The sequence below is a fragment of the Pleurodeles waltl genome, chromosome 3_1 (assembly GCF_031143425.1).
Source record: "Pleurodeles waltl isolate 20211129_DDA chromosome 3_1, aPleWal1.hap1.20221129, whole genome shotgun sequence".
Taxonomy (NCBI): Eukaryota; Metazoa; Chordata; class Amphibia; order Caudata; family Salamandridae; genus Pleurodeles; species Pleurodeles waltl.
In genome coordinates, this window is record NC_090440.1 from 1,842,191,983 (window position 1) to 1,842,205,122 (window position 13,140).

Consider the following 13,140-nt stretch of genomic DNA (forward strand, 5'->3'; position numbering starts at 1 on the left):
TGAGCATTTCTGCAGCATGATCAAAATGTCCACTAGACACCAGGGAGTTTTTTGTTTTGTGCAATTGGCATAAGGGGAGTGGCCCCTTAGGCAAGGGTCGCTCCCCAAGGTGGGCATTTCTTTACAAGGCCTATATTAATTAGGTCCATCTGCCCCCAAGGGGGCCAGAAACCTCTAGATGCCAGGGATTGTTTCATTTTTTTTTTACAGGTGGGGGAGCCACTCCTTAGGCAAGGGACACTCCCCTTGGGAAGCAAATTTATTTTAGGCGATTTCTGCCCACCTTGGGGGCAGATCAGCCCATTTTTCTTAGTCCAATCTAAACCACTAGAAACTAGGGCTTTTTTGTTGTTGCACCAATTTCACACAAGGGTAGCGGCCCCTTGGCAAGGGTTGCTCCCCGGGGGCAATTTTATTTTAGGCTATTTCTGCCCTCCCTTGGGGGAAGATCAGCCTACTTTTATTAGTCCAATCTGCCCCAAAGAGGTGCGGAAACCATAAGACACCAGGGATTTTTTATTATATTTGACTTTTTATAGATGGGGAGCATCCCCTTAGGCAAGGGTCAAATTTATTTTTGGCCATTTCTGCCTCCCTTGGGGGCAGATTGGCCTATTTCTATTAGGCCCATCTGCCATTACCGGGGGCAGACACTACTTAGGCACCAGGGATTGGTGTGTATGTGTGATTTGTTTGGAGGGGCAACCACTTGGGCAAGTGTCGCTGCCCATAGGAGCACATTACTGTTGGCCGTTTCTGCCTCTCTTGGGGGCAGATCGGCCTATTTTTTAAAGGCCTGTCTATCCCCAAGGAGGGCATCAAGCCCACTAGACACCAGGGAGATTTTCTTTTTAAAAAGTGGGCGGGGGTATGGCCATACCCCACCCCAAATAAATTGGGACAAAGTTGTTCTGCCCAGCGGTGGGCAGATGGGGCAATTACCCCCAATCCACTCCCCGGGGGAGCAGAAAACCTACTAGATGCCAGGGAATTTGAAAAAGATAAAAAAATAGTGGGGTGGTGTCTACCAACCAGTATGGGCATGGTTATGCCCCCTCCCCAACTGAAGGGGGTAACAGTCTTTCAGCTCTCCTCTGCACACTAAAAGATCTTATCCCAATGGCAAGCAAGAGGACATTCAATTATTTTTGGTTTTGGTTTACATTTGGGCCATGAGAGCTTGGCTAACTCTTAAAATCATCCCACTTGGTACAGTGAGGTCTGCATTTTTTGGACTTTGGGACGCTGCTATGTAGAAAAATCTACAAGACCTAGACACATCTGAAAATTAAACATCTCGGTGAGTCTAGGGTGGTGTGCTTCACATGCACCCGCACCATTTTCTTACCCACAGTGCCCTGCAAACCTCCAACTTAGCTTGAAATCACACATTTTCCCACATTTTTGTGATGAAACCTTCCGGAATCTGCAGGGATTAACAAAATTCCTGCCACCCAGCATTGTTGCATCTATAACGATAACAATTCTGCCCCATTTGTCAGCCTAAAAACTTTTTTTTTTTCAAACTGCCCTTTTGGACCTGCTTTGGTTTTCCCTCAATTTCAACATTTTTTGCTCTGTCACAGGCACTTGGCCCACCTACACAAGTGAGGTATCATTTTTATCAGGAGACTGAGGGGAACATTGGGTGGTAGGAAATGTGTGCAGGTGTGGTGATCCCACAAAGAAATGTGTGGAAAATGTGATTTTTTTGCTAAATTTTGTGTTTGCTGAGGAATCTGGGTAGGAATACAATGGGGGATCCACACAAGTCGTACCTCCCTTGACTTCCTCGGGTGTCTAGTTTCAGAAATGTCTGGGTTTGCTAGGTTTCCCTAGATGGCTGTTGAGCCCAGGACCAAATATGTAGGTGCCCCTACTGCAAAAACAGGTAGTTTTGTAATTGATAATTTTGATGTGTCCACGTAGTGTTTTGGGGCATTTCCTGTTGTGGGTACTAGGCCTACCCACACAAGTGAGGTACCATTTTTATCAGAAGATGTGGGGAAATGCTGGGTAGAAGGAAGTGTGTGGCTTTCCTAAGATACCAGAACTTTGCACCACTAAAATGTGAGGAAAAAGTGTTTTTTTTTGCCAAATGTTTAGGTTTGCTAAGGATTCTGGGTAACAGAACCTGGTGCGAGCGCCACAAGTTACCCCATCCTGGGTTCCCCTAGGTGTCTAGTTTTCTAAAATGCACAGGTTTGGTAGGTTTCCCTAGGTGCCGGCTGAGCTAGAGGCCAAAGTCCACAGCTAGGCATTTTCCAAAAAACTCATTGGATTTCAATTTAAAAATGTGACGTGTCCATGGTGCGTTTCCTGTCGCGAGCACTAGGCCTACCCACACAAGGGAAGTACAATTTTTATTGAGAGACTTGGGGGAACACATAATAGAAGAACAAGCATTATTGCCCTTTGTCTTTCTCTACATTTGTTCCACCCAAATATAAGACAGTGTGTAAAAAAGAAGTCTATTTGAAAAATGCCCCGTAATTCACATGCTATTATGGGTACCCCGGAATTCAGAGATATGCAAATAACCACTGTTTCTCAACACCTTATCTTGTGCCCATTTTGGAAATACCTATTTTACTCTCTTTACATTTCACCAAATTAATTGCTGAATACCCGCTATACAATGAAAACCCATTGCAAGGTACAGCTCATTTATTGGCTCTGAATACCTAGGGTTCTTGATGAACCTACAAACCCTATATATCCCCAAAACAAGAAGAGTGCAGCAGACGTAACAGTATATTGCTTTAAAGAATCTTCCATAGCCTGAAAAAGTTAAAAAAGAAAACGTGGATGGAAAAGGCTCTTTTTTTACCTCAATTTCAATTTTTATTTTTTATTTTAGCTGTTATTTTCTGTAGGTAAACCTTGAAGGATCCACACAAATGACCCCTTGATGAATTTGCAAATTTGTCTCATTTTCAGAAATGTTTAGCTGTCCGGGATCCAGCATGGGTTTCACACTCATTTCTGTCACTAACTGGAAGGAGGCTGAAAGCACAAAAAATTGTAAAAATGGGGTATGTCCCAGTAAAATTACAAAATTGTGTTGAAAACTGTGGCTTTCTGATTTAAGTCTGCCCGTTCCTAAAATCTGGGAAGATGGTGATTTTAGCACTGCAAACCCTATGTTGATGCCATTTTCAGAGAAAAAACACATGCTTTCTTCTGCAGCACTTTTTGCCATTTGTTTGAAAAAAAAACATTTTTAGCTGTATTTTGGATAATGTCTTGTTCTTCTCCAGAGGAACCCACAAGCTCTGGGTACCTCTAGAATCCCTAGAATGTTGGAAAAAAAGGACGCAAATTTGGCATGGGTAGCTCACTTGTACAAAAAGTTATGAGGGCCTGAGTACGGACTACCCCAAATTGCCAAAAAAAGGCTCAGCACCTGAGGGGGAGAAGGCCTGGCAGCAAAGGGGTTAATCAAGCTTGTGTCTTCTAATAAATATTCTTCCTCTTTTCTCTGACAACTTTTCTCAGACATCTTGTCTGACAAGGAATTTGACATGCCACATGGGTGGTGTGATGGGCTGAGAAAATCGTCACAATGTATGTTAGACCTGTCATCCTTAGAGTGGTGTTTTACCATTTTCTTATCTTGTTGTTGCTGGCCTCAGGAATCTCTGCACTTTACCACTGCTAACCAGTGCTAAAATGCATGTTCTCACTACTTTACACATGGCTTATCCCCAATTGGCATATTTAATTTACTTATAAGTCCCTAGTAAAGTGGTACTGCATGTAGCCAGGGCCTGCAATTGAAATGCTACTGCAGAGCCTGTGTGTGCAGCATTAAACTGCAATTTTGACCCGGCAAAATAAAACATTTGCCAGGCCAAAATGTCAATTTTAATACACATGTCACCCCTAGAGTAGGCCCTGGACAGTCCAGAGGGCAGGGTGCAACATATTTAAAAAGCAGGACATGTACTTTTATGTTTTACATGCCCTGGTATTGAAAAGCTCTTTGGTTTTCACTACTGCATTCTCTAACTCTCCCATCAGATAACATTGGAGTTGTTTTATTACATTTTATAAATGTAATTTCCAAATGGGAAGGGATTATCAGTTAATGTTTGGTTTCTCTGGAATCACAATTTTAAATCCTCACTCAGTCAGAATTTAAATTACAATTCTGAAAATGCCACTTTTAGAAAGTTGGCATTGTCTTGCCATAGCCACATGACTGGGTGTAGCTGACACTTCAGGTTAGTGTATTCCTCCTAGACAGCCACACACAATAGGGGGCTTAGGTGTGCCTGGATGGTCTATCACTAGCAGGATGCGAGGAAGGAGCTGAACACAGCCCCACTGATACCTAAATAAGCTGTGTCCTGCCGCCACACAAAGAGAGTCATACTCCCTGTAGTCTGAGGCCAGAGCAGGGAAGGCAGGATGTGTGGGCACCTCAAAGGGAAACCTCCAGAAACTTCTCCCCCACTTCAAAGGTGCAACAATACTGGACCTCAGGTATCAATTCTTCAGTTTTCTTCTACACTTTTGGACCTACGGACACATTAAGGATGGCAAGGATATTTTGAATAAATTTGAGGATACAGAGTGGTCCATTTAATGTGACAAACCTCTATACTTGTACTAAAAAGATGTTTGGTATCCAGGCAGTTGATTTTTTCCTGCGGACCAAAAACTCTGATTGGCTTGAACATAATACAATGATTTTGGAATTGATTGATATCATCCTAACTAAGAATTTCTTTTTACACTATTGACGTTGGTACCATCAAAAGCATGGGATTACAATAGGTTCCAGGTTTGTTCCCTCGTACGCCAGCCTTTTTATGGGCTGAAGGGAGAGGGAGCATGCCTGGGGCAGAGGTGCCTCCAGATGGATCGATTATCTCATCTTCTGGGGGTGATATATCGATGATATTATGGTACTTTTGAGAGGGATGACTGATCAACTGACAAGATATTTGGAATATTTAAATGGCAATCCTTACAATGTTAGACTGACTATAGCATGGGGAGAGATAAGATTGACTTTCTGGGCCTTGAGTTTTACATCAAAGATGGCAGTGTTCATACTACCGTGTTCAGAAAAGTGACTGCCTGCCAAAGTGTTCTTCATGTGTCCGGTGCCCATCCTAGGTCAACAATAAACAATATTCCATATTGGGAAATGGTGCATGTTTGACGCAATTGCAGTGAAATGGAAAAATTTGATGAACGCATACAAGGGGTTAAACAACGATTTTAGCGAGAGGTTATGGGTACAAGAGTTTACAAAAGGCAGAGGACAGAATTCATTGGGTGTCTAGGACCATTACAATGGGTAATAGTCAGAGGAACATTAGAAATACGGATCATAATTTGGCATTTATCACCCAGTATACTGGTATGAGTAATGATGTATATACATTTTTTAGAAACATTGGCACTTACTATTGGATGTACTGGGGATCAAAGAAAATATTACCCGTAAACCTAAGGTAATATACAGTGGAAGGAGAACAATAAGACTGGCTACGCCCAAGCTATGTAACAGACATTAGAGTATCTAATACATGGTTGTATGACTCAAACAAGAGATTTTACACATGTAGTGAATGTAACGTGTGGGTATGGCAAAAACAAGATTAAGTAATTGTGTTCCAGTTCAGAGTGCAAATACAGTATACAACACTATATTAACTGCAAAACTAAGGTGGTCATTATGAACACAGCGGTGCTGGCGGTCAAAACAATGACCGTCAGCGACCCCGGAAACATTGTTTCCACCTGCCGGCTCACAGAAAGGCCCGGCTGGGACATTGACGGCGGCTCCACCGCCGTGAATGCCTCTCTGCGGCAGGTGCAGTTGCACCCATCGCGCAGATCACTGCCCAAAAATCGGGCAGTGTCCTGCGCGATGGGGCACTGCACTGGGGCCCCTGCACTGCCCATGCAAGGTGCATGGGCAGTACAGGGGCTTCCAAGGGTGCCCCGGGGCACCCCCTCTGCCAGCCATTCCCTGGCGGGTGAACCCGCCAGGAAAAGGCTGGTGGAAATGGGAACATTATCCATAGGGTAGCGCAGCTACCCTGGTGGATAGTGTTTCTACTCACCGCCAGGCTGCCTGACGGCGGAAGCCTGGTGGTGAGCGAGGGCCGCCACCCTGTTCAGAATATGGCAGGTTGGCCTGCCATGCCGGCTGGCGGTTTCAGCCGCCAATGCCGGCATGGCGGACTAAACCGCCATGTTCGTAATGAGGGCCTAAGTTTGTGACACACGTTATTGGCTGTGGATGTGGTCTAATATATGTTGGTAGCACTGTGAGATCCCTCAAGACACGCATACAAGAAGATATACATGCTATACGCAGCAAAGACAATAGGTATCCTATGACTTTGCATATGGTTGAAGAACATGCAGATATGGCTGATATGTGGTTTCACAGAATTGACCATGTTCCCCTGAATGTCAGGGGTGGTAATATAATGAACTGATGTTGAGACTCAATGAAGCAGTTGTTTTGAGATGGGACACAACACTGAGATTGAGGTTCACTATTTTCTTTAATATCCCTTTATATGATAATTCTTTTATGTGATATGAACATTCAACTTTGATATCCCTTTATTTTTCTGAATGACATTTTCTATTATCTCAGTCTGGACCATGCAAACAAACGCATGATGTTTACTATTAGAAATGTTTGAGGCTATTTTTAGCATGGTGGAGAATATGGTTGTTTTGAGTAAGGAAGGGTTTGCCCACGATTACTCTTGTGGATATATGTAAATATGGGTAATGACATAGCAACTCTATCTGAACACGTGGGACTAATGCAGAGCAGGAACTCTGCGGTGGAGTGGGTACCACACCCTGTGTTCTATTTGAATGTGCAGGACCGATGCAGGGTTCAAATCCAGTCTACTCTATGATTTGTTTCTAATTATGGAATTTTTTGATTTGTCTTTCTAAAATAATTTTCAGTAGTTAAAGTGACTTTTGAATATTAATAACGGGGCGGATCTTCTTATATTGATCACTGGCCCGTCTATTATTAGAATGGTCTTTAGTTGATTTCAATATGGCATAACCTATTGGCCCCATGAGGGTCTTTTGAGTAATAGTTTTTTTGTCACTATATTTTTAAGTATATGAACTAATTTAACTGAATGTTAGTTGAATGGCTTTTGGTGGAGTCTGATTAGCAGGTTTCATATTTAAAAAATGATGATTTGCAAGGGTCCATGGATTTCACTTTAAAAAGTTCAATCAGGTGACCACCATTGAAGGCTTAAATAGGAGTCGATTTGGGCAGGCAAGGTAATTTACAATGGCGTTTTACTGAGTGACTGGAAGGGAGGCTTATGAGGGGGCTTATTATGGCAATTTAGATTGGAGTTGCTTTGAAAGTGGTGAGTCGGGACGTAAACAGCCCTTCTGTCCTTAGTTTCTGTAATTCATCTTTTATACTTGCTGGAAAGTTATTTTAGCATCCTAACATTGAATTGGGGAAATCTTTTTAAAATAAAAAGCTTACTTTAGTTTTGATTGGAACATTAGGCAGCATTCATTTAGGAGATAATATTGAGTGCTGCGTGACCCAGATTGTGTGACTTTTCCTTTGTGGATAGATTTATGGATGCGGTTATTTCATGTTAAAAGTTGTGTTACTGATGTTGACATAATTTGCTATTAGGAGTTAACAGGCAATCTATTATGTTTCTTCTTGCAAATAAAATTGGTTTGAACTTGTTGGTTTAAATACTGTCTGATTAACAAAGAATTAGTGATGTTATATTACACTTTGGCAAGACATGTCACTACATCTGAGATTCCTAGTAGCATAATAATTTGCACTAGAGGATTGGTTATTAATGTTAGGGACACATTCTCATGTTGTTGTAATATTTAGATGGTTAAGCAGTTATGAACAAGCCAGTCCAACTTGCACGTACATTTCAATGTAGAATCAGTAGTGTTTAGGTCTGCCACTGTATGTATCTCATGTCGAATGACTCTTGGGGGATGATGAATGGGGGCCATATCTCATACAATGTCTTGCAGTGTTTTTAAGAGTTATTATACATGTTGCGAGTGAATTTGCTCAGCCGAAATTTATGAAGCAGATATATGTAAAGGCTGCAACGTTCCTTACTATTACAAATCATCGTTGGTATGTAACTAGTCTCCTTGTGTCACATCTAGGGGTGGTTTATGCTTATTGAATTTACCTTAAACATGATTTAGGTATAAGAGTTTGTAAATAAAATAATGTTTAGCATGGTGTAGGTAAATAATATTTGTATATGTATCCGTTTGCTGTATCTTATGGTGGCTCATAATATGTCTAACAGCCCTTTCCATTTAAACTCCCACTTTCTCATTACAATGACTTCAAGTTGGATTATAGTACTAAGGGAATATGGTTGCTCTCATTAGTGGTAATTTATCCATATCAAACAGCTAATTAATGAATGTAATAATGCAATGATGTTGGAAATATTCGTACACCCAGGTTTTGGGGAAACTCAATTGTTCAATTAGAATTATGAAGTGAACACATAGTCAAAAGAACAGCTTATTCCTCATGTGAGTTTACCCTGTCAAGTTGCCACTCACATCCTGAACCCTTGGAAATGGGCTTGACATGCTTTCACAACTTCAGTGGATGCAGCGGAACCATTGCATCTCCTTTGCTGGCAGGTATGAACCCCCGAGCAGAACCAACGTATCTCCCCTGTTGCGTGGATTGGACCTGTTGCAAAGGCTTTATCAATGCCGCAACCCGCAATGCCTCTGGAACCGCCACTGTGCGAAGCATCCTCTGTGCAGGCCCTCATATTTCTTTTCATTGGCATTCCCGACAAGAATGCCGTTCTCCCCATCATAGCTTTCCATCTCTTCTGAACCGGCACATCACCCTGACTGGAAACACTTCCCTGACTCAGGACTTCACAGCACAAACTCTTGTCAATGGGATCCTCGATGTTGATGCAAAAGGACCTCACACTGCGTCCTCGTCACATCTTGGAACCGACTAATTGATTTGACTCACAACACATCTTTGACACGGATCCATGCAATGCTCTGCAAACCAGGATTTAAGGTAAGCCCAACTGAGTCCCTGTAACTTGCCCATGCTCCATCATCGTCAATCTAAACTTGTGATTTTGTCCTGGTCTGGCGTGGCCACATACCCTTTGGTTGGCGCTTTAAGTCTTTTGGTACTATTTTCTCTAAAAAAGTTTAAAAATCAATATCTCCGGTACTAGTAATTGGATTTATATCATTTTGATCTTGTTTTATATACAAAAATGTGCTCTATTTTTCTGAATCTGTGCTGGGCTCTTTTTGTGTTGTGTTTTCACTGTGTTACTGTTTGAAGTGTTGCATAAATACTTTACACATTGCGTCTGAGTTCAGCCTGACTGCTCTGTGCCAAGCTACTTGTGGGTTGAGCACAGGTTGATTTAGAGGTTACTTGTGACTTCACCCTGAAAGTAATTGTGGTTGCTGCTTGAGAAGGGTCTTGCCCCTTTCAACCAGTAACCCGATATCTTGCAATGTGGGATGAGTGCTGCAAATGATTGGATGGTGAGCATGATAGGAGAGTACAAAACGTATAATTTTAGGGGGCGTGGCTGGGAGCTGAAAAAGATGACCACTGCCTTCTGAGGGTCCCAAACAGCTCTGCTGAGCTCCTAGAGCATTGCTTGTCTTGGTGCCATTCTTCATCTTTTAGCCTGGATCATAGCCCCCTTTTATAATGATTTTTTGGTGATATTAACTTCAATTCATAGTCACAGCAGGATGCATGTCATGACATGCCACTGTTTTAGATACAAGAGGATGTCTGAGGTAAATTCCTGAATAATGTGTGCAATCCAGAGGCATGCTAAGACTTTTTAGTTACTGGCTCAATTTTATACAAATTGATGTTTTGGCCATATAGACCTCCTATACTTTTAGCTTTCACCTACTGCCTTTACCTTATGCAGGAATGCCTCAGCTTCTGTTGCACTGTCAAAGACCTTGTCATATGACTCATTATATTACCTAGGTGCATATGTGGATGATATTTTACGGGCAGAGCTTACAAATTGAAGTGTAATACTAAATCTTCAACCTCTTCATCTACATTTTTTATCAGGATAAACACTCTGAAAGGCACTTTGGTCCAAATAATGTCTCTGCTGTTAAGGAGGGTGGTAGTGATTAAAAGGTCTTGTTTGACCTCTGTCCCATCATAGTGAAAACTAACCTTTCCCTCCTGCGTATAGAGGAAAAATGGTCATCTCATGACTAACCCATCACTGGCATTGAACCATGAGTAAATGATGTTGAAGGCTTTATCTGAGATGTTTCTCATGTGGCGAAAGAAATAGAAAAATTTAAAAAAACTAACCAAGTACTTGTAAAATAGAAATAGGAGGAAAATCCTTAGGCTTTTTGGCACACCAGAAGGTTCTGAAGGTTCCAATATGATTGCATTTGTGCAAACAGCTATTCCTTCACTCGCCCATTTAACAGAGCATAATCCTATTAGTATCCGAAGAATGCACTTTTTGGGTCCTACTTTGCAGGCGTCATCTCCTCCTAGACCAAGGGTATTATTACTTTCTTCCTGCAATTTATAATCTTGATTCAAATTTTGCCATCTATCAAACAAAGTTCTCGCACCCTAACCTCGCTGCATCTCGGAATTGATTAATTTATTTTGCTGCATGGCATAACTCCGACCCAGAACCAAGCGGCTCTCCACAAACCAACGGTTCAAAACACTACAAAACACTACAATGGTCAGGTAACAGAGTCTCCTTTTCACCAGATGTGCCCAGTGCTACAGCTGCTACAAGAGAATGCGTTCTTGAACTGCGTTCACAACTGAAATCTATGAATCAAGCTCACATACAAAGACCCTGCAAGTCTATAGGACTTTATTCGACAACACAAGCATGAATAAATAGAGCTAGGTTTAATGCTAGTGCATGACTCTGAATCTCTTTGGAGTGCTTGACTGTTTTTTTGTTAACTAATATGATTTCTTTTTGGGTTTTTAATCTTTAAGGATTCCTAAATAATAAATTTTTGTCCTTTTTCCTTTCTGTTTCAGAAGTGGATTGTACTGTGGATCCCTTTGTGTGCCTATGTCTCCTATCCCTTATGTTGTAAGTGTACCAATATCAAAGATTTTTACTTTTATAAGTGGCAAATTTACTGTTTTGTTCTATTTCTGTAGCATGTTTTGTCTTCATGACGTTAACCCCTTAGCTGATGGGCCATACCCCCCAAGTGCTGAGCCCTTTTTGGTTTGTGATTTTTTCCCTGAAAATGGCATCAACAAAGGGTTTGCGGTGTTAAAATCACCATCTTCCCAGCTTTCAGGAACAGGCAGACTTGAATCAGAAAGCCACATTTGTCAACACAATTTTGCCATTTTACTGGGACATACCCCATTTTCAATATTTTTTGTGCTTTCAGCCTCATTCCAGTTAGTGACAGAAATGGGTGTGAAACCAATGGTGGATCCCAGAAAGCTAAACATTTCTGAAAAGTAGCCCAAATTCTGAATTCTGAATTCTGAATTCACCAGGGGCTAATTTGTGTAGATCCTACAAGGTTTTCCTACAGAAAATAACAGCTGAAATAAAACAATAGCCATTTTTCTCCATGTTCTACTCTGTAACTTTTTCCTGCGATGTCAGATGTTTGAATGCATATACCATTATGTCTGCTGGACTCTTCTGGTTGTGGGATATATAGGGCACAGAGGTTTATCAAGAACCTTAGGTACCCAGAGCCAATAAATGAGCTGCACTTTACATTGGGTTTTCATTCTATACCTATATGTATATAGGTATGCAGCAATTAATTTGCTGAAATATAAAGAGAGAAAAATAGGTACCAAGAAAACCATTGTATTTTCAAAATGGGCACAAGATACGGTGTTGAGAAGCAGTGGTTATTTGCACATCTCTGAATTTCGGGGTGCCCATACTAGCATATGAAATATACAGCATTTCTCAAATAGACGCCTTTTTACACATTGTCTTGCATTTGGAAGGAAAGAATGTAGAGAAAGACAAGGAGCAATAACACTTGTTCTGCTATTCTGTATTCCCCCAAGTCTCCTGATAAAAATGGTACCTCACTTGCGTTAGTAGGCCAGCGACAGGAATCGCAACATGGACACATCACATTTTTACATTGAAAACTGATGTGTTTTTTGGAAAGTGCCTAGCTGTGGTTTTTGGCCTCTTGCTCAGACGGGAGCTAAGGAAACCTACCAAACATGTGCATTTTTGAAAACTAGACACCTAGGGGAACTCAAGATGGGGTGACATGTGGGGCTCTCACCAGGTTCTGTTACCCAGAATCCTTTGCAAACCTTAATATTTGGCAAACAAAAAACTCTTTCTCCTCACATTTTGGTGACAGAAAGTTCTGGAATCTGAGAAGAGCCACAAATTTCCTTCCACCCAGCATTACCCCAAGACTCCAGAGAAAAATGGTACCGCACTTGTGTGGGTAGGCCTAGTGCCCGTAACAGGAATAGATCACACAATGGTCAATGCTGGTCCTTATATGAGGGCAACTGTTGACCTTGGGGTGATCCATTCCTGACGCAGGCACTAGGTACAGGCACTGAAGTGGGGTAGCGTTTTCATCAGGACACAATGGGTGGTAGGAATTTTGTGGATCCCAGCATATTCCTGTAGTTTGTGTAACAAAAATGCAAGAAAAAATTGTTTTTATTCAACATTTCAGCTTTACAAGGTTTTTCTGGGTAAGAAAACTTTGGGGAATCTACACAAGTCACACCTCTGTGGACTCCCCTGGATGTGTAGTTTCCAGAAATGTCTGGGTTTGGTATGTTTCCCTATATGGCCGCTAAGCTCAGTAACAAAAACGCAGGTGCCTGCCTTACAAAACCAGTTTGTTTTGTCATAGACATTTTTGATGTGTCCACAATACGATTTGGGCAGTGAAATTTGGGGCTCAACTACATTGGGGAGCTCTCAAGAGAGCACTCTTGCCAGCGCATGTACCTGCTCTCTGAGTTAGGCTAACCCGCTATTGTCCCATTGCACAGACTGTGCATGTGAAGGGACAGCAGGACTGCCCTCATCACCTCCCTCATAATCACTGGAAGAGGTGTTATCGAATGGG

The 13,140-nt window shown here is 41.8% G+C and overlaps 1 long non-coding RNA gene across 4 annotated transcripts in view; it reads left to right on the top strand.

Moving 5' to 3' along the window:
* Positions 1-13,140, top strand: part of LOC138285675 (uncharacterized) — a 251,710-nt gene that overhangs the window by 19,558 nt on the left and 219,012 nt on the right. For all 4 annotated transcript variants that reach the window (XR_011201629.1, XR_011201627.1, XR_011201630.1 and 1 more), the window contains exon 2: positions 11,084-11,138. This is a non-coding gene — a long non-coding RNA (uncharacterized lncRNA). The remainder of the gene's footprint in view (positions 1-11,083; positions 11,139-13,140) is intronic.